The following is a 15,193-nucleotide window of genomic DNA, read 5'->3' as shown; positions in this document are numbered from 1 at the left end:
TAAATAACAATAAAAATGAAAGGTAAGTAATTTAATGAGAAAAATAATTAAGAATTAAGAAATAATATTAACAATATTGATCTCAAAGTTCCTGAGAATCTAAAAATGTATCCAGTTTTTGAATAAAGATTTAATATGCTGTGATAAAAGTAGGGAAGATGAAAGTAGGCTAAATATTTTCTGCTGTCTGATGTCTGTTCATGAGGCTGCCCATATCCCAGATGGGGATCAAGTATTTTCAAACTGATTCAAACATTTTGGTTGCATGCAGCCTTCTGATCATTTCAACTTTGCCAGAGACTTGTCATACTATCCAGTGAAACTTAAGCAGTGATTAAAAGCATGAACTCACCATCAGACTAGATCTGAGTTAAAAATCCTAGATCTTCTTCTTGTGTGTGACACTCACTTAAAGGCTGGAAAAGTTAATTTGCTCATTGAATAAAGAGAATTACAGTTTTGCAAACAATGCTGGGAATTAAAATAAAATATAAACAATAAAGATTTGTGTTTGATGAATGAGCGTTAACAGAATACAAAGCAAAAAATTAATAAATCTAATAATATGGTAAATGTCTATAAAAATCAAGGTAACTGTACAATATAAACAGAAGCACTATAAATTTTTAATTAAAAGAGCAATTATATGGTAGTGTTACTGGCCAGGTTGTTTATGCAAAAAAATCTTGAAAGATTAATAATCTTAGAATGAACATGAGGATTGGCGGTAGGAGTAATTTCACAGTTGTCGATCAGTTATGAATTACTTAATGGTCAAAGGGAATAAAAAGCTGTCATTAAGGACAAGTGAGAGATAATGAGATAGTTTATAAGTAAAACAGAACAAGGTTGTAGATTTTGTTTTGTTTTTACTTTAGTCATCTGGGAGATGTGAGAGAGCAAGTAGAAGTTACTATACAGATTAAATAAAGCAACTATGTAAATAGACCCCTAATTTTAAAGTTTATAAAAGATAAACAAAAAATAAATTGGGTTAAGGGTTTGAAAACCACATTTCTATTGCCAATAAAATGATTTATGGTTTCACAAAAAAGCACTTTATTTCTACATAAAGTTTTTAGTGTCATACTAATTAAAATTTGCCTACATTAACATAAGATTGTCATTCATTGTTTATTTCTCATATTAGTTCTTCTTCATCTTGTTATTATAACACAAATTATATGACCTTAGTCCCACCAGGCTGTATATTCAAAATCCAGGTTATTTATCTAGACTTTGTGTTTAAAGTTAAGATTTTGCTGAAATTGTGAGAAAAGAGATTGAGTTGTAGTTCTTTCTTCGAAAAAAAAATATGAGCTCCAAAACAAGTAATTTGAGAGATAGCACAGGTTTCACTTTATATAGTAAGCAGTTTCAATATTCTTACCATATAAATACTCTGCTAAACTTACACTTGCAAGTCTGGTTAAGGTTAGGGAAAGATCTATATCAACTTAATGAACACGACTTCTGCTGACGTACTCAGAAAAGATAGTTTAAATTACAAGATGCTACTCTTATATAGGATAGAAAATTTTAGCAGGAGCTAGAATTCAACAAATGACATTTTAAATAGATCTTCATGATGTCTTTTCTTACTATACAGATTTTAAAGATATATTTGCATAGAGTTTTAAGCCAACAAATATTACTTACACAAAGACTTGAACTGTTTGCTAAACTGTTTTCTTAACAGTGCTTATTATTTCTCTCATTTTTTAATAATTTCATTAAATGCACTTTACAGTTTTCCATTGACACTATAAAAGTTTGGGTATAGACATTAATGAAAATGTTTATGTGCACCAAAATATAATATTGACATAGATGTTACAAAGTAATGGGTATATTTTAGTTTTCCTTACATTAAATTTATTTATAACCTTTTTAGAGAGAAGGCATTAAAAAAAAGTGAGAATTTTTAAAGGAATTCCAATAAGTGCAAGCATTATTTAATGCTGGACATTTTTATTAACAAAAAATAGGGCACTTTTACTTGCATGATATAAAATAACATATCCAACCAGAGACATGATATCTGAGTAGGGAAATATAAGTTTTGATAAGATTGTGTTTAATCATGGCACTAAATACTAAGTTTGATTATGACACTAAATGCTAAATTGTTTTAAATTTACATACTGTTTTAAAATCTCTGAATATCAATTATTTTATCTATATGGTAGGAATAAAATTATTGTAAATTATATGAGTAGTTAATACCAGAGACACAATAAAAGAAAATTAGATTTAAAAAACAGTGTAAAGGAAGTGTTTGTATAACTAAACAGTTATCCTTACACACAGACTTTTGAACTAATTAGCAAAAGTATATAGTAGTTTTTAAAATAATTAAAAGTTAAAATACAAACAAAAAGGTACAACTTAAGCAGAATACTTGTAATTCCATCAAAGTTTCATTTTTGGCTGAGCACAGTGGCTCATACCTGTAATCACAGCACTTTGGGAGGGCAACATGGAAGGGAACTGAGGTCAGGAGTTTGAGGCCAGCCTGGCCAACATGATGAAACCCCATCTCTATTAAAAATACAAAATTAGTTTGGTGTGGTGGCACATGCCTGTAATCCCAGCTATTTGGGAGGCTGAGGCAGGCTAATCACTTGAACCTGGGAGACTGAGGTTGCAGTGAGCCAAGATTGCACCACAGCACTTAAGCCTGGATGACATGGTAAGACTCCATCTCAGTAAGACAAAAAAAGTTTCTTTTATTTTTCTATTATCCAGTGTTAGATGGAAGACATGATAACATTCATGTTTGTTTCTTATTTATTATTTCATGTTAATAAAAGAAAGGCATTCTAACATTTTTTAGAAGAAATTTTTTGAGATAAAGAATGGACCAATAACAAGTAAGAAACTTGAATTTGTAATATTAACCCTTCTAAAAAAAAAAAAAAAAAAAAAAAAAAAACGCCAGCCACCTGAAGGCTTATTATGGAATTCTACCAAATATTTGAAGAACTAATATTAATCCTTTGCAAACTCTTTCACAAAATCAAAGAGGATCAAATGTTTATATTCTTTTCACAAGCCTGGAATTACCCTGGCACTAAAGCCAGGAAAGAACATCACAAAGAAAGAAAACTATAGGACTACAAGCTAATATCCTTGATGAGCATAAATGCAAAACTTCTCAACAAAATACTTGCAAAAAACAAATTTGACAATGCATTAAAAGGGTCATTTACGATGATCAATTGGGATTCATCCCTAAGATACAAGAATTGTTCAACATATGCAAATCAACAAGTGTGATACATACCAGTAGTAGAACAAAAACAACGTGATTATCTCATTAGATGCAGAAAAAGCATTTGACAAAATACAACATCCTTTTATGATTAAAACTCTCAAGAAATTAGATGTAGGAATAATGTACCTGGACACAATAAAGGCCATTTATCTTAAGCCCACAGTTTACATTATATTTAATGGTGAAATTTGAAAGACTTTCTGGATTTTTCAAGATCTGGAAAAAGCAGATATCACTTTCCCTACTTCTATTCATCATGATATCAGAAGTCACTGTCAGACTAATTAGGCAGAAAAAGAAATGAAAGGCATTCAAACAGAAAAGGAAGAAGTGAAATTTTATCTGTATGCTGATGGTATAATTTTACACATAAAAAACCCTAATGATTGGACAAAAAAAACTATTAGAATTAATAAATGAATATAGTAAAGATGCAGGGTACAAAATCAACACACAAAAACTAGTAATGTTTTTATACACAATTTCTTCTGAAAAAAGAAATAAAGAGAAAATTCCCATTTATAATAGCTACAAAAATAAAATACTTAAGAATAAATTTAACAAGGGAGATGAAAGGCCTGCACACTGAAAACTATAAAATGTTAATGAAAAAAATTGAAAGAGATATAAATAAGTGAAAAGATATCCCATGTTGATAAATTGGAAGAATTAATATTGTTAAAATGTGCATACTACCCAAAGTGATCTAGAAATTCAAAACAATCCCCATCAAAATTCCAATGCCATTTTTTAATAAAAATAGAAGAAAATTATAATGTATATACAAAACCACAAAAAGCCTCTAATTGCCAAGACAACACGGCACAAGAACAAACCTGAAGACAACATGCTACCTGATTTCAAACTATACTACAAAGCAATAGCAATTTAAACAACATGGTACTGGCATTAAAATTTAGTTGACCCTGGAACAATATGAGTTTGAACAGCACATATGCACTTGTACACAGATTTGTTTCTGCCACAGAGAGTCCTGAGTCAGCAAAACCAACCCCTCTTCATGCTTCCCTCCTCAGCCTACTTAACATGAAGGCAAGGATGAAAACCTTTATGATAATCAGATTGCACTTAATGAATAGTGAATATATTTTTATTACTTGTTTTAAATAACATTTTGTTATTCTAGTTTATTGTAATAAAGCAGTATATTATATATATATAGCATTAAAAAAAAGCATGTGTCAACCTACATTTTGTGTTATCTGTAAGTATTCTTGTCAATAGTAGGCTATTAGTAGTTAAGTTTCTGGGGATTCAAAAGTTATAAATAGATTTTTGACTATGCATGGAGGTCAAGGCCCTTATCCTTTGCATTGTTCAAGGGTCGACTGTAGGTTCATTGGCCAATGAAACAGAATAGAGAGCCCAGAAATGAGGCTATGCATGTGTAGTCAATTGATTTTTGACAAAGATGTCAATAACACAAAATGAAAAATGAACAGACTCTTTAATAAACGGTGTGGAGAAAACTGGGTATCTATATACGAAAGAATAAAATTGGACTTTTTTTCCTTATACCATACACAAAAATCAAAACAAAATGGATCAAAGACTAAAACCTAAAGCCTAAATCTATAGAAATATTAAAGAAAAACAGAAAAACATTACATAACACTGGTCTGAGTAATTTTTTTTATATGAACCCACAAACACAGGCAACAAAAGCAAGAATAGACTAATGAGATTACATCAAACTAAAAAGTTTCTCCACAGGAAAAGAACCAATAAATTGAGTGAAGAGACAACCTACAATATAACAGAAAATATTTGCAAATCATACATCTGACAAGAGCTTAATTTCCAAAATATATAAATAACTCAAACAACTGAATAATGTGAAGACAAATGACTCAGTTAAAAAAATGGCTAAATTGATAAGAATACATATTTCTCAAAAGAAGGCATTCAAATGGTCAACAGCTATATGACAAATTGCTTAATATTGTTAATCCTCAAGGAAATGCAAATTATAACCACAATGAGATATTACCACACACCTCTTAGAATGGCAATTATCAAGAAACAAAAGAACAAATGTTGGTGAGGTTAGAGAGAAAACAGAACCATTGTACATTTGCTGGTGGGAATGTACAGCCATTCCTACATCTGTTTAGCCATTTGTACAGTCATTGTGGAAAACAGTATGAAGTTTCCTAAAAAAGTTAAAAATAAAACTACCGTAAAAATCCAGCAAGTCCACTTCTGGGAAGACATCCAAAGGATATGAAATCAGTATGTCATAAAGGCATCTGCACTTCCATCTTCATTGCAGCATTATTCACAACAGCCAAGATATTGAATAAAGTGTCCATCACCAGATATGTTTTTAAAGAAAATGTAGCATTTATACACAATGGAATACTATTTAATCTTTAAAAAGGGAAGTAAATCTTGTCATTTATATCACTATGGATGAATCTGGAGCTGTATATTAAGTGAAATAAACCGGACATTAAAAGTCAAACACTGCATAATTTTACTTATATATAGAATGTAAAGCATTTGAAGTCATAGAAAGACAGTAGAATGGTGGTTACCAGAGAGTTGGGGGTGGAGTGACTGTGGAGATGTTAGTCACAGGACACAAAAATTCAATTACTCAAGAAGAATAAGTTCCAGGGTTCTATAGTACATCATGATGGCTACAGTTAGTAACAAATAACTGCACTAGTGTATGTGTGTATGTACACATATATATGCTGTATATGTTGTATAACTGAAAATTGTTGAGAGTAATTTTAACTTTTCTCACCATGCATACACAAAAATGGTGAGATGATGCATACATACATCAAAACATTTTTATACTCCACAAATATACAGATATTACTTATCAATTTAAAGTGTTTATGATTACTAGAAAACAATAATATATTTGAAAGAGGGTCTTCATGATAGACTTTTATTTTTGTTTTATGTTTTTCTTTTCCATTTGAATTTTTATTGTATTCTGTTACTTTTATGTAAATAGGTAGATAAAAATAAATATGTGAATCTGGAAATACATAAACAAATCCTATTGTTCTAGCCAAAAAAATTATTATTGAACAATTTGGGCCAACTGTATATTATGTCTCAAATAATGTGATTATGAATTGTAAGACTAAATTATTTACATAATTAATTAGAGTGTATCCTTTTGCTCCTTAACAGAATATATGTGTTATCGGATATTAGTTTTGTGTTTGTAACAAATTTATATGTGTATATGTGAACTCAAATTTTATTCCTCATTGAAAAATCTGATCTGAACTTTCCATCAAATTCATTGATTACTTCACAGATATTCCTGAGAATTACAGAACTAGAATTTGGGCAAAACTACCATAGCCAGTCTCTGAGAACTGATTTCATGATAATTAGAGCTTGTGTTAATACCAGACTAAGGGAGAAAGGTGGGTGGAATTGTTGAAGAAACTTCAAGTACATTTCTTTTCTGAATGCTAATAATGTAATTTTGTTTCCTCAAAGACTGCTGGAAATGGATATTTTTAGATAGATATTTTGATTAGTTTTTATTTTCAAGGATTTATTTGTTCCATTCGAGCTGAAGTTTTGTCTTTGAAGTTTAGGACAAGCAGAAGAGCATGATACATTCAAGACAATGGATCAAAATCCCCATTTCTTTCTTTTGAAACAGAAAAAAAAAAAAGAAAATTAGTTTTGAAAAGAAACCTACTTCAGCAATGCAATTTTATGCATTCCTAGATTCAACTTAATTTTTCATTGCTCTCTGTTACCCCAAAACATTTTACATCTAGAAATAATTTCATGGATCTGTTTGAGTCGTGAAATATGGGACACAATATTGAGGTAAATATATTACTCTAGAGATTTGCATGCCTAGCAAAGGCGATTTTATTTCATTCTATTCTGGCTGTCCAAAAGTATTTTTTTATTGAAACTGACATTTAATGTTGTAATTTTATATCTGATCAATGAAGCTTTTATTTATATCAAGGCTCTCATGATGAGAAAATAAAAGTTACAATTTACAACTCCTCCTGTCTTACCAGGGCACGTTTCCCAGGAATGGCTTTCCATATAAATTCAATTTAAGAGTTTACTGGATTACATAAATAAATAAATACATAAATACCTTGGTACTTCAAATTTCTTAGGTTGCCTGCAAAGTAAAAATTTCACAATTAACCCCTATCCCTTCATCAAAACTGTTTTTTCTAAATTTTGTCATTTCTTGCTAATTAAATCAGTATTAGTCTTCAGCTTAGTCATTCCAATAACATCATGTAAAGCTGACCATGTCTTAGTTCTGGCAATCCATTCTTCCTTGGCTTCATATTGTACATCCATCTGCTTGTCTCCTCCTTCTCAGCAACCTTTTTCAATCCTCTTTTTAATAACTGGCATGTAAATATCTGTGGAAAAGGGCTAAACCAAATTGTGTCATACTTATGTTTCTATTCCTCATTTTTTCCAGATAACTATTATCTACACTCATAATATTTAATGCCAGGATTAGGCTGATAATTCATTTAGTATATATCCACCTTAATTTTCAAAGTCCAACATTATGTATTTACATATTACTTTGCATCAAAACTGATGTTTACCACAACTATCTCTTGCTTTACATCTTCAGAAATGAAAGTTTGCATTTCTTCCTCAAAAATTTTTCTCTATTAATATTAATATACATTTCTATAGAGTGTACAGTCGTATACGCAGGTACACAAACCACAAAACTTCAAATATCCTAGAAATCTATTCTTCAACTCACAGACACACAAATTTCTATCCATTCCAGTCTGTAACATGACTCTTCTATCTTCACTACCTTTGATATTATATTACCATGTTATCTTTTGCCTATATTTCAGAAATTGCTTCTAATAACTCTTTTGCTGTATTCATATATTTTATGGTTCCCTAAAAAGCAAAAATCAGTTACATCTTTAATTACTATGTCTAGTACCTATTATAAAAGTTAACCGGCTGGGCACAGTGGCTCATGCCTGTAATCCCAGCACTTTGGGAGGCCGAGGCAGGTGGATCACAAGGTCAAGAGATCGAGACCATCCTGGTCAACATGGTGAAACCCCGTCTCTACTAAAAATACAAAAAATTAGCTGGGCATGGTGGCGCATGCCTGTAATTCCAGCTACTCAGGAGGCTGAGGCAGGAGAATTGCATGAACCCAGGAGGCGGAGGTTGTGGTGAGCCGAGATCGCGCCATTGCACTCCAGCCTGGGTAACAAGAGCAAAACTCCATCTCAATTAAAAAAAAAAAGAAAAAAGTTAACCATAAGCACTTGTTACATACTTGTTACATACTTTTGGATCAATAAATAAACCCATCTAATTAAAACATTGCTTAAAATTCCTTTCCTTGAAATTTTGTTAATGACTAAAAGAGTCAGCTGTATCAGTGAGCATAATTCAATTTACATATTTCCTTTTATATTTTCCTGCTAACTTAGCTCTCACTCTTTAATATTTCTTTCAATTGATAGGAATGTACCACCGCAAGTTTTGCAAGAAGCACTCTTTCTAATATATTGGGTTAGATGCCAAAGTTCTGCCATTCCCTGGCTGCATGAAGCAAGGTTAAGTAGTTTATCCCTAATATCATCAGCAAGAAGTAGGCTGAAAGAGGTAAGAGTAGGGAAGTGGAACCATATTATCTCTGTGAGAGATTGGTTGCTTCCTCCCTATAATATTGATGGTACTATACATACATGTCCTTTGTCATGTGACTTTGCACTGGCCTTCACTGAAGTCTGAGTATACATTTCAACCCTGTGGATATCAACCCTGGTCAAATGATGGGCTTTGGTGAAGCCTATGGAACGTAGGTAGAAGTCACACTTTTAGTTTAAAGACAAATCCTAGAGAACTCTTTGTGTTTCTACTCAGCCCTTTTATGCTTCTACTGTCTGCCACGAGAATATTCCTATGGTCACCGAACTACTAGATGAATGGAATATGTAAAATGAGGACAATAATATTTTGTACAGAGTGAGCAGATCCATTCACATAAATTAATTTATTCTGGGCCTGTCACAACCGCTTACATTTTATCAGATGGACCTAAACTACAGTAACTCATTTAAGAGTGTGTGTGTGTGTGTGTGTGTATGTGTGTTTGTATATATATATTTCAACTAATATACATACATAAACACTAAAATATATAGAAAGATATAGATATGCTAAATACATATATACACTAAAATGAGTATGTATATATAATATGTATATATCTTGTGTGTATATTTTATATATAAAACACATACAAATATATAGCTGAACTATTGGTAAGCAACTTGCAGTATGCATGACACATAGTCGATATGTAAAACTATAATTATACAAACGAAGCAGTTGTTTATTTTGACCTCTTTATGACTTTTATTTGTATAGTGTGATACCAACAAAATTCAAAACTAGTTATCAGACTGTGGTAAATTCAACACCATTTTGTCGCTGAAGACCTGTATGATTTCTGGTAATAATCATTGTCATTCCCTCTCAAGCTATAACATCACTATAATTGGAAATTACATTATTTTTACTTATATATGCAAACAAAAAATTGTAAGTCTAAAAATGTTTTATAAAATATTTACACAAGAGATATAAACTCATAAATTCATTCTGTCTCATATTGAAAATCACTGCTTTAAAATTGGTGATGTTGCCTTATCTTGCATTCTTATGTAACGAACACTTTGTTTTCCACATCCAAAAGAATTAAAAGAAAACCCTTTGTTATTTATTTTTATGTTTTAATTTAGTTTTTAACTTCTTAATGTGGATATAGGCCTCTATACAGGAAGAATGAGAATTTAAGACCAGAAGACTTAGATAGAGAGGAGTGTTGTTAGGGCAAGGAAAGGAAAGAGCAAACAAGAAGTGAAGCAGAGGCCATCTAGAGCTGTGCTCTGAATATGAAGTATAGATTAAAACCAAGAATCTTGGTGGACAAGGAGCTGGGGGCTTTTGCTACAGTAAGCTTCATCTAAAGCAGTGCAAGATGAATGCTAAATAATCCTAGACTGCAGAATAAAAATAATTGTGGTAATTCTTCATAAGCTAATTTATTATTTATTTCTTGGCTTGTGGACATTCCATCATCTGCATCTCCTCATCAATAAAGAAGATTTTGCCATTGACATTCCTGAAATTTGTATTATTTAGAATCCTATTATAATCAATATATTTTGACAGTGTTAAATTCCTTTTTCTCCTTAGAGATTCTGTTATTTCAGCATCTCCAACTCTCTTAACCCAGAATGAGAATTGCTGATAACAGAAGTTTGATGATGATCAGCCAGATTACATTGCTTCATCTGTAAGCAACACCAGAATGTAAGAAAAATGGAAACAAATGGAAGAACATACTGAGTGGTATAAAGATAATAGATGAATATAAACTATACTATATAAGGAATAATAAATGCTACTGTTTAAACTAAAAGACAATTTGTAGAAATAATAGGTTTATAGTTAAAATTTAATTGATTTTATTATTGATTTAAATATGCAAATAATAAGTGGATCTCCTTTGGTTTAGTTTTTTTTTTAATAGACATTTAAGATAAACCTAAAATCTCCATTCAGTATAACCAATTCTTATCTTCTTTCTTTCTCTAAAACTAATGACCAAATTTATGATTTTGGGTGCTATCCTTCCAGATAGTTTTTACATTTTTTATCTACACAGGCAAACAGTTTAAGATTTTACTTTTGGCATATTTGTTTCCAGTTGAAGGTAGAATAATTCTAGACTATATTAATTTTCTGAACCTTTTAAAGAAACTAAATAATGTGTATTTGTTGTAGATCCATGTTGATATATGTTGATTTAGTTCATTCTTTTTAAAGTTACATAGTATGTTCATATCTGTCTATAATACACATATTTAACTATTAGTATTTAATAAATACTAACGTTTTCCTTCTGTTTTTCCCTACAACAAAAATTGCACAATTTACATCTTATAATATGACTCATTAAAGATGACTAAGATATTTAATAAGGCAGATGTATTAATTAAAATTTTGGAGATTATTAATTTATATGTGTTTTAATTGGCCAGAATTCAGTTTTATGAACAGCTAATTGCAAGAGACTATGGGAAATACAATTTTTCTATGTGCTTTAGGTGAAAAAAAATAAAATAGAGAGTTATCACTGTATTTTCCATATATTTTCAGTGATCTTAGTTGAAACCAAAAATTTATTTATGTTAAAAATCTGCAGCATAGTGTTGGCAGGACCAATTGAGCAGCATGCTAAAAAATTTTTGTAACTGAATTATAAATTTTATTTTTTAATTGAAATTTTATATTTAATAATAGAGGTAAAATAATTATTATTTTAAGAATATTTCAAACCTACTTTAAATACTCTTTTCATTTTATGATGGTGATATTTGCTTTCAACCTCAAATTTGACTATTCCCTCAGATCCATATTAGTTGATAATTTTTGACTTAAAATATTATTCATATCTTTACAAATATAAGTATATATTTATACATATATGTGTGTGTGCATATAAATATATATGAGAGTTTGTGTATTTATCTTTGTGTATGGTTGCTCTTTGTTATATTACAATTGGTTTAATACTTAAATATTTCCTAGTTAATTGAGTTTTGAGAAATGTGTTGAAAAGCTTTCCATATAATGATGACTTAATTATTCCCCTTGATCTTCTGTTATTTTTCATTGTAATCTAAAGACTATTTAAAAGGTGAAATGTACACATCGACTGTGATTACTGACTTATGGACTAAATGTTACTGTCCCCTTCAACTTCATATGTTGACTCTCTAATCCCCAATGTGATCTTATTTGGAGACTCAGCCTTTGAGAGGCAATGTGAATTAGGTGAGGCCATAAGGGTGGGAAAACCTCATGATGGGATTAGTGCCCTTATACATCAGGGCTGGGCCAGGTGGTTCATGCCTGTAAACCCAGCACTTTGGGAGGCTGAGACAGGCGGATCACGAGGTCAAGAGTTCAAAAATATCCTGGCCAACATGATGAAACCCCGCTCTATCAAAAAATACAAAAATTACCTGGGCATGGTGGCACACTCCTATGGTCCCAGCTACTTGGGAGGCTGAGGCAGGATAATTGCTTGAACCTGGGAGGAGGAGGTTGCAGTGAGCTGAGATCGCACCACTGACCTCCAGCCTGCTGCCGGGCAACAAAGCAAGACTCTGTCTCAAAAAAAAAAAAAAAAAAAAAAAAAAAAAAGAGGGAGACATCAAGGAGCTTGCTCCCTTTGTTCCCATTGTCTCCTTCCCTAGGTTATTTGGAAAGATCACATGAACACATAGCAAGAGAGCAGTCATCTGGAAGAATAAAAGACATCTTTCCCCAGAACGGGGCCATGCTGGCACTCTGATCTTGGACTGCCCAGCCTCCAGAACTGGAAGAAAATAAATTTCTGTTATTCAAGCCACCAAGTTTATGGTATTTTGTCAAGATCACCAAAACTGACTAAAACACCGACATATGAGTTTAACTTTTTTAACTTTTTTTTTTTTTTTTAGATGGAGTCTCACTCTGTGGCCAGGCTGGAGTGCAGTCACGTAATCTCAGCTCACTGCAAACTCTGACTTTTGCTTTCAAGTAAATCTCCTGCCTCAGTCTCCTGAGTAGCTAGGAATAAAGGTGTGTGTCACCACTTTCAGCTAATTTTTGTATTTTTAGTAGAGACAGGGTTTCACCATGTAGGCCAGGATGATCTCTATCTTCTGACCTCATGATCTGCCTGCCTTGGCCTCCCAAATTCCTGGGATTACAGGTGTGAGCCACCACGCCCAGCCGTGAATTTATCGTTTTATTTTGTTTTTTTTCCACTGTCGTCTCCTCATTTTATAAAAGCTCATGTTTGACCTTTCTGTTTTATTTTACTTTGATTGAAATATATTTTTTTCTATACTCTAAGTTTTTAAAGTTATTTTATATCCTTTAGTTACCCCTAAATTAATAGCATGCATATACAATTTCTATACCATCATCTAAGTCTACTGTCTCACCTTTACACAGAAAACTTTTTCATTTATTTAACCCTATAATATCTGTTAGTGAAGAATCAAGAAAAGCCTTAATCATCAATTAAAAATAATTAGAAAATGTTAGTAATTGAAAAATTTAGCAGAGCACAGTGGCTCATGCTTATAATCACAGCACTTTGGGAGACCAAGGAAGGAGGAGGCTCACTTGAGCACAGAAGTTCAAGACTGCACTGGGCAACATAGCAGGACCCCATCTCTACAAAATTAAAAATTTGCCTGATATGGTGGCATACACCTACACTGCTAGCTACTTAAGAGGCTATGGCAGGAGAATCACTGGAACCCAGGAGATTAAGGCTATGGTGAGCTGTAAGTGCACCATTGCACTCCAGTCTGGGGGACATAATAAGTCCCTGTTTCTAAAAATATTGTAAAAATATAAAAAACATAAAAATTGGTACATCCTACTATAAAAGCAAAAAATCCCCCACTCTTTTAATTCCCTACATTTCATCTATTTGAGAAGAAAATATTTGCTTTGCTTACTAAGTAAAATCGCCAATCATCTCCCTCCACAGCATGAAGTTATTGGTTTCGTCCAATGCAGATAAAGAGAAAGAAAGGAAAAGAAAAAATGAAAAAGGAGAAAAGCAAAACAAAAAGTAGTTTCAAAGCAGTTGAACACATTTTATTACAGATAATAAAAACATGTCAAATATCCAGCTCCTGAGTATAGGTTGGTTCTAGTATTTTTATTGTCTTCACGTTTGTGTTAGTTGATTTTTCCTGCTGCCATCAGGGTATTTTCTAGGAGCTTCAGTCACTGACTGCGTACAGAAAAGCAGAGAAAGGGAGAGGAAGATGGAAGAGAAAGCATACAGAAAAGCAGAGAAAGGGAGAGGAAGGGGAAGAGAAACAGATGAGCGATAGAGAGAAAAAAATATTTTCTACATATAGGAGCAGAGATAAGACACTTTTCTATCTACTTAAAGTTACACTGACTTGTCATTTCTTAGGGCCCATTAACTTCATAGTCAATCAATTTATATAGATTGAAATTAGCCAAAATTTCTTCTGAATTCTAGAAGTAGATTTACTGTTCAGATACAGTTTTTATTGTTGAAAGGAATTTTATCTTTTTCTTATACATTAAAAAGACATTGGTAGAAATTACTTTAGGGAATCTTAGAAATATATCATTCTTAAGTGGATGACACTATGACATATCAGTTTTTAAAATATATTTAAATAGAATTTAACATTCTTTAAAGCAGACATAGATGTTATTAATGGTATCTAATTAAACTCCAGAGCTTTTGCACAGCAAAAGAAACAATCATTAGAGTGAACTGGTAACCAACAGAATGGGAAAAAATTTTGCAATCGACCAATCTGACAAAGGGCTAATATCCAGAATCTACAAGGAACTAAAACAGATTTACAAGAAAAAAACAACCCCATCAAAAAGTGGGCAAAGGCTATTAACAGACCCTTTTCAAAAGAAGACATTTATGAGGCCTAGAAACATATGAAAAAATGCTCATCATCACTGGTCATTAGAGAAATGCAAAATCAAAACCACATTGAGATACCATCTCACACCACTTAGAATGGCAATCATTAAAAAACCTGGAAACCACAGATGCTGGAGAGGATGTGGAGAAATAGGAATGCTTTTACACTGTTGGTGAGAGTGTAAATTAGTTCAATCATTGTGGAAGACAGTCTGGCAATATCTCAAGGATCTAGAGATAGAAATACCATTTGACCCAGCAATCCCATTACTGAGCATATACCCAAAGGATTATAAATCATTCTATTGTAAACACACATGCACATGTATATTCATTGTGGCACTGTTTACAATAGCAAAGACTTGGAAGGAACCCAAATGCCC

Source organism: Callithrix jacchus, chromosome 3, assembly GCF_049354715.1.
Source record: "Callithrix jacchus isolate 240 chromosome 3, calJac240_pri, whole genome shotgun sequence".
In the NCBI taxonomy this organism is placed as follows: Eukaryota; Metazoa; Chordata; class Mammalia; order Primates; family Cebidae; genus Callithrix; species Callithrix jacchus.
Note: the sequence above shows the minus strand (reverse complement) of the source record.